Source organism: Mercenaria mercenaria, chromosome 14 (genome assembly GCF_021730395.1).
Source record: "Mercenaria mercenaria strain notata chromosome 14, MADL_Memer_1, whole genome shotgun sequence".
In the NCBI taxonomy this organism is placed as follows: Eukaryota; Metazoa; Mollusca; class Bivalvia; order Venerida; family Veneridae; genus Mercenaria; species Mercenaria mercenaria.
The window spans coordinates 9661636-9678214 of NC_069374.1; the positions used below are offsets into that span (position 1 = coordinate 9661636).

Genomic DNA, 16579 nt, shown 5'->3' on the forward strand with positions numbered 1-16579 from the left:
ATCTGCAGCCAAGCTATGTGAAATATTTTGCCATATCTGAATATCTCTCTCTAATGTATGTTCTCCTACTGTGCCTGACATCACAAATCATTTATTTATTTCAAATAAATCTTATCTTAATTTAAAAAGCAACATGTTTCACAGCTTTTTGTATTAAAAATCTACACAATTTTGCAAACTGCTTGAAACACCTGCTAGTTTATAGTCGTCATCAGTTCCAATAGTAATAAGCCAACTGTGCACCAAAACCTGTAATCTTTACAATATTAATTATTTTTTTCAATACAGTATATCTTTAAATACAAGTTCGTAAGCATAGGGTCTGAATACAAGACTTAACCAAGATATGCATTACATTTTGAGAGAATTTCATTAGTTTACGACATACCTTGGTAGTGTTTAAAGTTCAGCCATGCTATCCAAACATTTTAAATGACATATATATCTCATACATAAATGATAACTACAATACCATGACACTTTCATATTTGTTTTATAGTAAAATCCCCTACTTTAATGTGTACAAATACAGATCTATCAAAAAGTCTTAACTGTGATCAATCTAAATATGATAGCAGTGGGGGGGACCCATTTTACAGATGACAGCTCAAAGATCTAAGGCAGCCTTCAAAGAAGTTTAACTGCCATTCACAGTCAATTAAGAAGACATAAAATACTTCATTTCAAAGGTGTTCATTTACAAAAGTGTCATAATCATATACAACTTGAGATTATATTATGTTTAGTTGGGTTTGGGCTCATGGGTAAGCAGTGAGCAAATCATTGTAAAGTAGAGCTTTTGTTTGATTTATATTGGAAGGTGGGATGGGGGTGGGCGTGGGTAGGGGGGTTAAGGGAATGTGCTTATAAAGGTAATTAAGCAGCATTGACATATACAGCATTTTAAAATTAACAAGAGGGTCATAATGGCCCTAGACTGATCACCTGAGATACACAGCTTGCTCCAACAGTTAGGCAGAGAGTCACATAAGGAAAATATCTGAGATTATTTTGAAAAAAAATTGTTAAAGTTGAAGGGGTGGAGAATAGTGAAACATGACATAATATCAAGAAATGGTTCTGTTTTTTCTTCCGAGGGCGTGGGGGGGGGGGGGGGGGGCAAGGAACATGCAAGGTGGATATGTTGGGTTGGGAGAGTTCAAGGTACAAGGGGGTAATCTAAGAGGGAGATTGGAGGAATTTGGTTATTTTGTGGTGCGTATTTAAATCCAAATTGGATCAGGCGGGAACATCCTCATAATTATATATCTTCAATTCAACAGGTGTCCAGCCACAACTTCATCATATATTTCAAATCTGACTTTGGTCAGGAGGGAATATCATCACAGGTATGAAACCAAAAAGGGTGAAAAACTTCACCAAACTGGGCTCAGAAAAGAGCCTAGCTGTTACACCATCCTGTACTCTTGACTGGAGAACAATGGAGAATGCATCCAGTAATTTAGGAAGTAAGTGAATCTTTGCATAGACAGTCACAAACTTCAAATTCAATTGCTTTGAAAATACTTTTACTAAAATTAGCTCTTTCACCATTTTAATCAATCAAATAATATTGACAATGTTGACTATTTGATTACATCCTCTACAATCCTCAATTTCCATTCTGTTTATTTAAGTTCCAAATCTTTCAGCAACAGCACACTCTGCTAATTTACTGGAGTTTATTTGATTGTAAACAATGGAGCTTCTGTCTAGAAACAGACATAAATCAAATTTCCCCCTGCATTAACAGTCTGCATGTGTCCTATTTACTTTCTCATTTAGATTTACAGTTTTCCCATTTACTTTATCATTTGTATTTCCATCATTTTCTTCTGCATAATTATATTTCTTACTTCAATCCATAACATATTTTTTACAATTTAGTTATTTATCTATTGTCACATCCACTTCTTATACCTATTTTTTTATTGCTATAGTGCATTTTATTTGACCTGGCGGGGCATGGTTTCGCGACGGTCCACTACATTATTGTGCAGGGTATGTAGTACATGTAACCAATGTAGCATTGAGTTTTAGTCGTTGGTTACCGAAGATTACGGAATTAAACAGTTATATTGCTCAACCTATTTTGCTTGTTTTTTGAAATTTCCATTATTTGCATGAGAGTTTAACTCCGCCCAGCCAGGTCGAATAAAACGGACTATACATGGCTGACTATGTACAATATTAAGCTTGCAATGTGTATGAGTCATTACAGTCCTTTCAAAAAGTCTACCCAAACTTGAATAAAATGTTATATTTTCCAGGGGTGGCCAAATCAATTGTCTGACTTGTCCAGCTTGTCCCACAGCCCATAATTATGACAAGTAGAATTTCACCATATTTTACTATATAACTGTTGTATGGACAAGCAGAAAATCGCTCTTGGCAAAAACAGACAAATATATCAGAATCAAGTTTCACTGCCTCTGTTTTCAGGTCCTTTGTAATTTTGGTTCAATATAAAAGAACTTGCCTTATGCCAAAGCTAGTAGGTGTAAGGGTCGGTAGCCTAGCTGTGTTCTTTGCTTCCGAAGAATGTTCCTATAAATCTTAGTATTATGTTTCTGTATCTCAGTCTTGTAACCAACAGTTTGAATCCCATTTAGTCACAACAGCGTCTTCTTACAGTCATGACAACACGTGTGAATTTTGATTATAATGGTTAGGAGACATAATGAGAGAATTAAGTGCCAAATGAAACCCCTGCAAATACTTTTTGAGACACATGATGCAAACTTCAAGCATACTTTTGACTATGTCAAGGGCCATAACTCTGATTTAGCTTGCAACAGCACAAGTTTTAGTACGAATAACAATCCAATCATGTTTTATGACTATAGGTCTAATCCACTTTAAGACACCTTGAGACACATGTGACACAAACTTTTCGGTCCAGTAGTCAAAGGCCATAACTCTAGTCTGGCTGACTGAAATTGTAAATCAAAACATCAATTGCAAAACTCACAATGTCATGCCAGTTAAACACAATCCTATGATGTTTGACAGGCAGAGTACACAGATAAGGGCATAATATAACTGCACCTGGCACCCTATTTTTTATCTTTTTTATTTTTTGGGGGGGGGGGGAGTGGAGGGAGAGGGAGGCACAAAAAAAAACAGAAGAAAAATCCCATAAAATGCTCCTTTAGCGTGAATGTATTAGGGAAATTAGCCTGCAGGTCTTAAAACTGATAAAATATTTCTTGATTCGGAATGACAAAAAAAAAATCAGCAGAAGACAAAATTTCCCAGTGGAAGGAGAATGAAAGAAATGCGAAAATTTAGTAAGTTTGTATATGTGTCTATGTATCAGAGGTTGGACATGAAGCTGTATGTTTTAAACATAAGATTTCCCAAAGGTACTGTCCTTATGACAAATATGACTGGATATAATGTTTTCACACTCCGTCTCTGTCACATTGGTAATAAATATGATTAAGGAGTGGACTGAATCTTTAAAAATTTTATTCCCTTTTGGTGCTGTCTGAACTAAATTGGTCAATCTGTATAAGTTTTTGACCTCCTAAGGAAAATCTTTATGTAAGAGCTTAAAAGTATCACTTCTTTTTGGCTCTTCCAAGGATTATCTTTATTTAAGAATTTGACATTACCAGTTTTTTGGTTCTCCCAAGCATTGTCATTATAGGAGTTCAACATTACCACTTTTTGGTTCTCCACAGCATTGTCTTTATATTAGAGTTCAACATTACCACTTTTTGGTTCTCCACAGCATTGTCTTTATATTAGAGTTCACATTACCACTTTTTGGTTCTCCACAGCATTGTCTTTATATTAGAGTAATACATTGAGCATTTTACACATTACCTTTTTGGTTCTCCACAGCATTGTCTTTATTAGGTTACATTACACTTTGGTTCTCACAGCATGTCTTTACATTAGAGTTCACATTCCACTTTTGGTTCTCCACAGCTTTACTTGTTCATTATTTGTTAGCAGTTTATCAACATTACTTTTGTTCTCCACGCATGTCTTTATTTAGGTTCCATTACCATTTTGTTCACAGCATTGTCTTTATATTAGAGTTCATACCATTTTGGTTCTCACATTGTTTTAATTAGAGTACATTACACTTTTTTGTTCTCCACAGCATTGTCTTTATATAGAGTTTAACATTACCACTTTTTTGTTCTCCACAGCATTGTCTTTATATTTACCACTTTTTTGTTCTCCACAGCATTGTCTTTATATTAGAGTTTAACATTACCACTTTTTTGTTCTCCACAGCATTGTCTTTATATTAGAGTTTGACATTATCACTTTTTTGTTCTCCCAAGGATTATCTTTATCTAAGAGTTTGACATTACCACTTTTTGGTCCTCACAAGGATTATCTTTATCTAAGAGTTTGACATTACCACTTTTTTGTTCTCCCAAGGATTATCTTTATGAAAGAGTTTGACATTACCACTTTTTGGTCCTCACAAGGATTATCTTTATATAAGTGTTTGACATTTACCACTTTTTGGTTCTCAAAAGCATTGTCTTTATATTAGAGTTTGACATTACCACTTTTTTGTTCTCCCAAGGATTATCTTTATGTAAGAGTTTGACATTACCACTTTTTGGTCCTCACAAGGATTATCTTTATCTAAGAGTTTGACATTATCACTTTTTGGTTCTCCCAAGGATTATCTTTAAATAAGTGTTTGAAATAACCACTTTTTGGTTCTCACATGGATAATCTTTATACAAGTGTTTAACATTACCACTTTTTGGTTCTCCCAAGGATTATCTTTAACTAAGTGTCTGACATTACCACTTTTTGGTCCTCACAAGAATTATCTTTAAATAAGTGTTTGAAATTACCACTTTTTGGTTCTCACATGGATAATCTTTATACAAGTGTTTGACATTACCACTTTTTGGTTCTCCCAAGGATTATCTTTATATAAGAGTTTGACATTTCTTCAAAGGATTGTCTTGACATTACCACTTTTTGGTTCTCCCAAGGATTATCTTAACATAAGAGTTTGACATTTTTCCCAAGGATTGTCTTTATATAAGAGTTTGACATTACTACATTTGGTTCTCCCAAAGATCGTTTTTGGTGGCTGCTGCCACCAGTGTCAAAAAGAATATACTCCTTTTGAGAAATCTTGTCAGTTCTTAAAACCATCCTAACAACACAACCAAAAATAGTTCCAAGCTTTCTAGGTAAACAATTATCTACACAACGTGCATAATTTGCAAAGCTACATTATATGCCTTAATACCATTTTTAATGTAAATTCGGCGACTAAAATCAATACAAACTGAAGTCAACATTTTAATTAAAACAACCACGTGTATGAATACAAATGTGCAAATTTATGGTCACGTGAATAAACGATGACCTCATGTCACCTGAACTGGAGTGATGATATTGATTAGCTATTGCATAGTACTGCCCCAGAGGTCACATAGCTTATAACGTAGAAAAGGTAGCTTATGTATATAGAAACCTAGCCTGGGAATCCAGACTGACAATTCAACAAGAGCTGTCCGTAAGACAGCCAAGCTCGACTATTCGAAATATTGACCCAGAAGCAGGAAAATATTACCCAAAAAAGATAAATATCAAAAGAGTTTTAAGTTCAAAAGTGGGAATAATTTGACCAAAATGCATATCAGTTATGGGACTTGCTGCTATCAACTAGTTTTATAACCCCGAAGGCACATGAGAAGTTTCAATTCAATATCTGCATTAGTTTTGGCGATAGAAACTTGCATGTAAAACTTTAACCAGAATTTTCAAAGTCCAAAAGGGGGCATAATTTGCCCAAAATACATGCCAGAGTTATGGGACTTGATCCAGTGAGGTTAGTAATTGATCTAGAAAAAGAAAAAATAAGTTTCAAATCTATATGCCTTTTAGTAATACCTGTATGTACTTGCACGCAAAACTTTAACCAGAATTTGCTAAGTCCAAAAGGGGGCATAATTTGGCCAAAATGAAGGTCAGAGTTATGGGACCTGATCCTATCAACTAGTTTTATAACCCCGAAGACACGTGAAGTTTCAAATCAATATCTGCATTAGTTTTGGAGATAATAACTTGCATGTAAAACTTTAACCAAAATTTTCTGAGTCTAAAAGGGGGCATAATTTGCTCAAACAAGAGCTGTCCGTAAGACAGCCAAGCTCGACTATTCGAAATATTGTCCCAGAAGCAGGAAAATATTACCCAAAAAGGTTAAATATCAAAAGAGTTTTAAGTTCAAAAGGTGAAATAATTTGACCAAAATGCATACCAGTTATGGGACTTGCTGCTATCAACTAGTTTTATAACCCCGAAGGCACATGTGAAGTTTCAATTCAATATCTGCATTAGTTTTGGAGATAGAAACTTGCATGTAAAACTTTAACCAGAATTTTCAAAGTCCAAAAGGGGGCATAATTTGCCCAAATACATGCCAGAGTTATGGGACTTGACCCAGTGAGGTTGGTAATTGATCTAGAAAAAGAAAAAATAAGTTTTAAATCTATATGCCTTTTAGTAATAGCTGTATGTACTTGCACGCAAAACTTTAACCAGAATTTGCTAAGTCCAAAAGGGGACATAATTTGGCCAAAATGAAGGTCAGAGTTATGGGACTTGCTGCTATCAACTAGTTTTATAACCCTGAAGACACATGTGAAGTTTCAAATCAATATCTGCATTAGTTTTGGAGATAATAACTTGCATGTAAAACTTTAACCAAAATTTTCTAAGTCTAAAAGGGGGCATAATTTGCTCAAAAAACATGTCAGAGTTATGGGACTTGACCCAGTGAGGTTGGTAATTGATCTAGAAAAAGAAAAAATAAGTTTCAAATATATATGCCTTTTAGAAATAGCTGTATGTACTTCCCGTGCAGAAATATTTTCCTGTTCTCAGGAAATCCCAGGATTATCCTGGGATTCTTTTAGCAAGGCTGCAAGAAAGTCCTGGAGACAGGACTTTAACACTAAAAGACAGGACTTTTGACAGAAAATTGTCCTGTTCACAGGAAAAAGACAGGACTTTTTCTAAAAGAAACAGATTGAAAGATGGCAATTAATTTGAAATATGATCTTGTAATGGTCAAGTAAGTTAATTACATCCTGGTGTTGAAGACCCATGTTTTGGGAGAAACTGTATCATTAAGTACTTCTGATTGTGGTGTTGTCACTGTAACAAGAATATATTCTATAAATTTGTGGTAAGTTAGCAAATTATTTCTGTATAGACTTTTAGAAATAATACTAAATGTACTCCTTCATTTATTGATTTTACAAAACAATAAGTTATTTAGAAAAGTAGTTTTCTTTAAAATCAGTAAGAGCATTACAATGTGAAATGCGTTACTACAGTTTAGGTTATCTGTACATGCATTTTTGATCAAAGACAGTTTCACTGTAGTGAACAGATCATAGAATGATAAGAGCTTTTTGCTCAGTATGAAGCTCATAATTTGATGATTCTAGACAAAATAGTAGTATTTTCACCTAGTTTTTTTTGCCACGAGTGCACATATTTGAGCTGATTTAAAATGTACCAAGAAATTAATATTTCTGCTATGACAGGTTGCACTGTTTCAATGTACATGATGTATGCCTTCTAACTACAAAATATTTTTTAATATTAGGAAATGATAATCCTTATTTTCTTACTGTAAATACTATTGAACTTTAACAGTCAATTTGTTAAATGTATTTCCCCCCAAAGAGAATTTCAAATCATGTTTACAAGGTATTCAATTACATGTTCTGGGGTTTCCTGAAGACAGGACAATTGTCCTGAGATTTCCTGTCATCAGGAATTCCTGGGATTTCCTGAAGCAGGACAATTGTCCTGTAATTTCCTGACATTAGGAATTCCTGGGATTTCCTGAAGACAGGACAATTGTCCTGGGATATCCTGACTTCAAGAATTCCTGGGATTTCCTGAGAAAAGGACAATATTATACTTTTATGTCCTGTCTTCAGGAAATCTCAGGACATTCCTGGGATTTTCAGGGTAGCAGGATTGGAATTCTCAGATGTCCTGTTTTTTTCCTGTTCATAGAAAAATCCTGGGATTGTCCCATTCCCATTTAATGGCGTGAAAAGTCCCAGGACTATCCCAAGAATTCCTGAGATATTTTCAGGACATTATCCCAGGATAATCCTTGGACTTCCTGGTATAATCCCAGGATTTCCTGTTCCATTTTCGCACGGGTTGCACGCAAAACTTTAACCAGAATTTTCTAAGTCCAAAAGGGGACATAATTTGGCCAAAATGAAGGTCAGAGTTATAGGACTTGCTGCTATCAACTAGATTTATAACCCCGAAGACACATGTGAAGTTTCAAATCAATATCTGCATTAGTTTTAGAGATAGTAACTTGCATGTAAAACTTTAACCAAAATTTTCTAAGTCTAAAAGGGGGCATAATTTGCTTAAAATACATGTCAGAGTTATGGGTCTTGACCCAGTGAGGTTGATAATTGATCTAGAAAAAGAAAAAATAAGTTTCAAAGCTATATGCCTTTAATTGATGGCTGTATGTACTTGCATGCAAAAACTTAACCAAGGTGTGACGCCGACGCCGACGCCAGGGTGAGTAGAATAGCTAGACTATTCTTCGAATAGTCGAGCTAAAAATGTTTCCTAACCGCAGTGTCACATGTATAACTTCCGAAATTTAAGGCTTTATTTGATAAATAATAATAATAATAATAATGTCTTTATTTCAAGAAGCAACACAGTTGGGCATGCCCAGTCTTCCCTGTGAGCCTCCATGATATTTACATATGTACAGTTACAAGACAATGTTAAGAATATATACAATGAAAAATCACATATAAAGAACAATGTCTTCTGCTAGCAATAATCCGCGGCTAAAAATAGAAACGGAATTTCAACGGAAAAGTTTCCAAACATTTCCGGTCCATAGACAATACCAGTTTGTACTGCTGATAGCTTTTCCAGCAATTTGTAACACTTTTCAAATATGTCAGAACAAACTTAAATGTTCGTCATAGCTATCAAATTGTAAGGTATTATATTAATGCAACCCTAGTGATCTAAGAATGTTACTGAATTTTCGACTGCATTGTCTCGTTTTCGTTTCAAGCACATAAAAATATGACCGCATGTTAATTTGGCTATTTATAGAAAATCGATAATCTGCAGTGATATGGATTTCCTCAGGCGTTGAAACTGCCAATTAACACTAATTAGCGCAAATTTAGTGAGATGATTTATGAACAGAACAGTACTTTATTGATATAACTTGAACATGTACAGTTCATCATTATATCAAGAACAAAATATACTAAAACATGCGTAGCAATACGAGAGTGAACAAAAATAAAAGACCATTCAGTTAAAATTCATTCGATATTGTTTGCAATGTGACCTGCCGTGAGAATCAAAGACATGTATGTTTTCTAAATAATATTCCCTCACGTATAATCTTCCTTCAGCAAATGTATGATGTAAGATACTATATGTATGCATAGATACACATGTATTCGGTATAATTTCGTCTGACAAAACACGAATTATCAACGTGGAAACCCACAGGTCGCCCAAGCTGAGAAGTGTTTCAAGCTCGCTTTGACTAAGTGGTGCTACTGTATCACGATTTCATCAACTTGTAAGCCCGTGAAAGCGTGCGCAGCGATGATACTAATACTCGCCTTTTTGAAAAGGTAATCTGGCAGACTGTAGCAAGTCGTCGGATAACAGATTTGACCAGCTTAAAAATTGAATTGTTTCAAGACAGATTCTGCTCACTTCAGCTAAATTCATTAGAGTCGCACCATGAGAAAAACAACATAGTGCATTTGTGACCAGCATGAACCCAGACCAAACTGCAGATTTGTACACCACTCTGGTCAGGATCCTTGCTGTTCGCTAACGCACTATGCTGGTTTTCTCACGGTGCATCTCAATATATCTTGATACAAATATATGTATAAAAAGTAAAACGGTTTCGTTTCGCCAGTTACATATTTCTGTCTTTTTTCTCGGTCTGACTAAAGTTGTAAGTTTGTCTGACTTAATGTCCAGCATTTTTGCGAAGCCTGCTGTTATGTCTAGTGAACTTTTGAGTATAACAGATGGAGTGATAATTAATGCACCTCTAAAATACACTGGCTGCAGAACTGACATTCTGAGGTGCATTTGTGGTGCATGTCTGTGTTGTTTTCTTTCACAAAAGTCTCATGAAAACACAGCTTGATCGGACTAAATCAGTTGTATTTATGAAAATGCCCAAGTTTGAATAGCGGAAAGTTTATTTAATTATTCATAGTAAAATCTTCGATAATTTAGTTTAGTTTGTAAATATCAAAAAGGATCAAACTACGTTAAGACTCATCTTGCATACATGATGGCAGTGAGAAAGGATTAATTTGAAACAAGCGATTTAAAAAAAAATAAAGTTCTTATAGAATTCATTTCAGATTATTGTAAACATTGATTAGCAGCCACCATCAGCGCTTTGAGCGTTTTGATTATATACTGGTCGAAGTTCAACTGTATTATAAAACTGAAACTAACAAGAAAATTTCAAATACTTACCAGAAGTATTCAACCTTGGCACAACTGACAGTGGAATGCATAACCCCTCACAATGGAATGTACGAAGATGGAATGGACCCTGCTTTTCTTGTCCTACATATTGGCCAGATGGGAACCAGGATGCATTTCTGAAAGAGACCAGAAAATCTTAGCATTCACTTTAGCCAAACAAGTTTAAACTTATTAGGCTTGACTGTTCAGATTCTTGACAAACTCATTCACATGTTCACTCAATTCAATAGTATTCAAGTGGATTCAACTGTAGGTTATGAAATATAGAATTTGGGGGGGGGGGGGGGGGGGATTTGTTTAGCAAACCTCTTTATGATTAGATATCAGTTCTTTTTACCATTTAAAAGCTTACATCTTAAAAACTAGAATGTTTCTGTAGGACACAGAGTGTCCCCCTTCCCCCCACAACTAGTGCATTTGTCACAAATAAGGGGCAATAATTCAAATGTTTGCAGTCTTAAGGGGGTATAGCCTAAAAAAATCAACTATTTTGGCTATTTCAAGGGCCATAACTCTGTAATTAGCCCCAAAATCTCAAGAAGAGTCCAAGTGTGCAAGGTCACATCATGATAAAGACTCCTGCACGGTTTCATGAATTTACATCAAATACTTTTTGAGCTAGACATGTCATTAGGCGAATATGTACATTTCTCACTATTTCAGGGGCAATAACTTTATAAATAGGGAATGGAGGCAGACGAAAAATAAGAGGTGTGCAAGTTTATATCATGATAAAGACTCATGCAAGTTTTCATCAATAAACCATTTATATTAAATACTTTTTGAGCTAGGCGTGTCACAAGGTGAAAATGTGCATTTTTTACTATTTCTGGGGCCATTACTCTGGAAATTGAGGGCAGAGGCAGACAAAACAAGAGGTCCAAGATGGCCCTAGGTCGCTCACCTAATAAACACACCATAACAGTGTAAAACATGTTTGACCTAGTGATTTCATGGAAACAAATATTCTGACCAATTTTCATTAAGATTGGACCAAAAAATTGGTCTCTTGCGATAAAACAAGCATTTTGTTAGATATGACCTAGTTTTCGACCCTAGATGACCCATGTTCAAACTCGACCTAGATTTCATCAAGGCAATCATTCTGACCAAAATTCATGAAGATCAACTGAAAAATACAGCCTCTATCACATACACAAGTTTTTTCTTTGATTTGACCTAGTGACCTAGTTTTTGACCTCAGATGACCCATATTCAAATTCAACCTAGATTTCATTAAGGCAATCATCCTGACCAAATTTTATAAAAATCAATTGAAAAAAACAGTCTCTATCGCATGCACAAGATTTTTCTTTAATTTGATCTAGTGACCTAGTTTTTGACCTCAGATAACCCATATTCAAACTCGACCTAGATTTCATCAAGGCAATCACTCTGACCAAATTTCATGAAGATCAATTGAAAAATAACATCCTCTATTGCATACACAATGTTTTTCTTCGATTTGACCTAGTGACCTAGTTTTTGATCCCAGATAACCCATTTTCGAACTCTGCCTAGATTTTATCAAGGTTATCATTCTGACTAAAATTCATGAAGATCAATTGAAAAATACAGCCTCTATCGCATACACAAGGTTTTTCCTTGATTTGACCTAATGACCTAGTTTTTGACCCCAGATGACCCATTTTCGAATTCTGCCTAGACTTTATCAAAGTTATCATTCTGACTCAAATTCATGAAGATCAATTGAAAAATACCGCCTCTATCGCATACACAATGTTTTTCTTTGATTTGACCTAGTGACCTAGTTTTTGACCCGAGATGACCCATTTTCGAATTCGGCCTAGATTTCATCAAGGTTTTCATTCTGACCAATATTCATGAAGAATAACTAAAAAATACAGCATCCATCGCATACACAAGGTTTTTTCTTTGATTTGACCTAGTGACCTAGTTTTTGACCTGAGATGACCCATTTTCAAACTCGGCCTAAATTTCATCAAGGTTATCATTCTGACCAATATTCTTGAAGATCAATTGAAAAATACAGCCTCTATCGCATACACAAGGTTTTTCCTTGATTTGACCTAGTGACCTAGTTTTTGATCTGAGATGACCCACTTTCAAACTCGGCCTAAATTTCATCAAGGTTATTATTCTGACCAATTTTCATGAAGAATAATTGAAAAATACAGCCTCCATCGCATACACAAGGTTTTTCTTTGATTTGACCTGGTGACCTAGTTTTTGATCCTAGATGACCCATTTTCAAACTCGGCCTAGATTTTATCAAGGCAATCATTCTGATCAATATTCATGAAGATCAATTGAAAAATACAGCCTCTATCGCATACACAATGTTTTTCTTTGATTTGACCTAGTGACCTAGTTTTTGACCCGAGATGACCCATTTTCGAACTCGGCCTAGATTTCATCAAGGCAATCATTCTGACCAATATTCATGAAGATTAATTGAAAAATACAGCCTCTATCGCATACACAAGCTAAATGTTGACAGACAGACGACAGACAGACGACAGACGACAGACAGACGACAGACGCCGGACATCGAGCGATCAGAAAAACTCACCTGAGCATTGCTCAGGTGAGCTAAAAATAGATGGTGTACAAGGTCATATTATGAGAAAGATGCACCTCCTATTTATATAGAACACTTTTTGAGCTTAGACTCATGTCACAAACTTTTTTTGGATGGATGCATGCACAGATGGGCGCACAGATGCACGCACATATTGACAAGACCAAATCTATATGCCCCCTCCACTGAGTGGTGGGGGCACAAAAATCAAAGTAATCGAGCACAGCAGACCTAAACACAGACATATCTGATTTTTATGAAATTCTATTACAGACACTGAACTGAACAATTAAATCAAGCATAAGCTCACGTCAATTAACTGGTAAATTCATAATAATTGATAGAATATTAATAGTCCAAGATTGAGGCACAGCTTCCCTGAGTAAGATGTAGATCAATTCTTTCTATACCGATATACCATATGAGCCGCGCCATGAGAAAAGCAACATAGTGGCTTTGCGACCAGCATCGATCTAGACCAGCCTGCACATCTGCGCAGTCTGCACATCAGGAGCGGGCACCTGGGTAGAACCACGGACCATCCGTAAGCCAGCTGGATGGCTTCCTCACGTGAAGAATTCTGTGGGAAGAAGTGGCCCTAAACAAAGATCTTAACCAGGAAACTCAAATTTTATAAGTACAAAAATGGCCATAATTCTAACAAAATGCATATCAGAGTTATGGTTCTTGGCCTATATAGTCATCTAATGATGATAAACAAGTGTGTGAAGTTTCAAAGCTGTAGCTTTGATAGTTTTTGAGACAAGGTGGACCTAAAGAAAAACAGAACCATACATCATACAGTATTACTATATCATATTCTAAGACAACCAGCAAATAACCTTCAATGGCTACATACATTTAGAGCAAAATTGGGAACTTATTATTTCTTAAATATACCATAATACAAAATTTCTGTATATCGCTTACAGAAAAGTCATTTCAATATAACTGTCTTAGAGAAAATAATTATACAGGCTATAACTCTGTATAAAACAAGTGGCCAAAATGGACCAAAGTTGCTCACCTGAGGAGGACCTTGACCATTTTGAGCTTACTTCTGACCAAGTTTTATGAACATCCTTTATAAGCAGTTCATCAAGATTTATTCTAAGATTTCTTTTCTATATTTTGCAGTGACAGCCAAATCATGCATAACCATTAGAACAAACTACATGATTCTTTTCTATATTTTGCAGTGACAGCCAAATCATGCATAACCATTAGAACAAATTACATGATTCTTTTCTATATTTTGCAGTGACAGCCAAATCATGCATAACCATTAGAACAAACTACATGATTCTTTTCTATATTTTGCAGTGACAGCCAAATCATGCATAACCATTAGAACAAATTACATGATTCTTTTCTATATTTTGCAGTGACAGCCAAATCATGCATAACCATTAGAACAAACTACATGATAAGAAGATTTAAGATTTTTCAATTCTTAGATTTTGGCCTCTAGAAGAGGCAAAGCAGAACCGTTACAATGATGTTACAGACACAGTTTGATAAAGATCCACCAAGTGCTTCACGAGAAGCTGGTTATCTTTTTTTAGCTCTAGAGGCACCTTAAAGGGTGTAAGTGCCCCTATTTGAACAAATTTGGGATAATGCTACTGACCAAGTGTGAGGAAGACCCATCCAGAGGTTCAACACCAGAAGTCATTTAAAGATTTTTCTATAAATAACTCTAGTGGCCCTTTTAAGAAGCCAAGTGCCCTTATATGAACAAATTTAAGAGACAACCTCTCAATAATAATTATAATGCTACTGACCAAACTTGATAGAGATCCATTAAACAGTTCATGAAAAGAATTGTATAACGTTGTTGTTTTTTATTTTTATTGTAGTGACCGCTAAAAGGAGCCAAGTGTCCCCATTTGAACAATTTATGAGATAACTTGACAATGATGCTACAGGTCAAGTTTGATAAAGAGTTTTAAAGTAGGGATGGGAACGAATGTTCGAATATTCAAATATTCGAAAATCGGTCGAATATTCGAATATGAAAATCAAATTCGAATATTCGTAAATTATTGTATTTTTTTTTTTCAAAATAAGTTTCATTGATTTTGGGCAATATGAACCAGACATACAGAATAAAACCATGTCATGTTAGCTTATCACGTATCAAAAGATGTCCAATTAACAAGAAAATAGCAATGCATAATTGGCAGGGGCCATCGTTACTTATTAACAGTTTGCAACAGGCGTCAATGTGTCAGATGCATGTCAAAAGATGTCCAATTAACAAGAAAATTGCAATGCATAATTACCTGGTGTCATCACTACGGATTAACAGTTTGTATTAGGCGTAAATGTGATATCTTTTTATCTTTTGTTCATTTTTATTGGCGCCTGTTTTATGTAACAAGATGTAGATTTTTTTTTTGAAAACAATACCAAACGTAGATATTGTCGATCTTTTCACAATATTTTGTACGACGTTTCAGACCATCCGCAGAATCGGTTTTCATCCGCAATCGGCCGTATTCGAATTATATTTTGAAGTAGTTAATAATAAAATCAAGAAAAACGTATGATTGATGCACAAGTTCATGATGAAGGAGGTTTAAGTCTGCCTTACTTGCATTTTACACAACGATTTTTTTTTCTCGCCGATTGAAATTTTTCAAAATGGCGGCGGTAATACAACAGCGCGTCACGTGTTTAAATGGGACGACCTGCTATTTTTAGATAAAATTGCGACGGTCTAAATTATAATCGTTTTGATTTTTTGTATCATTTTGAAGCTAAAACACTGAATTAGTTAAATATGTTCATGATTACACTGACAGAATCGTGAAATAAAACGCTAGGATCGGCGGGTTTCGCTATGTAGGATCGGGTTACCCGAAACAAACATTTTTTTGGCCTTATTTACGATGATCCACGCTTTAAACAAATGAATACATTGTGTATATGCCAATCATTTAATAAGAATTTAAAGCTTCCATTAAAACAAACCGAATATTCGAATATATGATTTCAGTATTCGTTCCCATCCCTATTTTAAAGTCATTGATGAAAAGTCTCTAAGACATTTAAAGGTATTTCAATCATCTTTAGCTCTAGCTGCCCCTACACGGGGGGTCAAGTACCCTCGCCCCCACAACCCCATTTATATATGAGCTACATGTTTCAAATGTCAAACTGATGATTTTTAGAAATTTTTTGGAAGATATTCCGATGTACAATCAAGTAACCCCTGGGGCAGGGCCAATTTTACCCCGGGGTCATGATTTGAACAAAGTTTTTAGAAGTCTACTAGGCAATGTTACATATCAAATATCTAAGATCTAGGCCTTCTGGTTTATTTTTAGCAAATTTATGAAGATTTCCCTATGTGTTTCAGACAAGAAGATTTTTAAAGTTTTTTTCCAATATAAGTCTATATAAAACTTTGGACCCCCAGGGCAGGGCCTCTTTTACCCCTGAGGTACAATTTTAACAATTTTG

General features: G+C 35.2%; 1 protein-coding gene across 2 annotated transcripts in view; it reads right to left on the reverse strand.

The window, feature by feature from the left end:
* LOC123526343 (neprilysin-1-like) overlaps positions 1 to 16579 on the reverse strand; it is a 108120-nt gene that overhangs the window by 71288 nt on the left and 20253 nt on the right. Inside the window, exon 2 of one of the 2 annotated variants that reach the window (XM_053522921.1) lies at positions 10537 to 10664. The gene's annotated coding sequence lies outside the window, so the exon portion shown is untranslated. Of the gene's footprint in view, positions 1 to 388; positions 525 to 10536; positions 10665 to 16579 lie in introns of those variants that run through there. The other variant, XM_053522922.1, reaches the window with a different exon arrangement.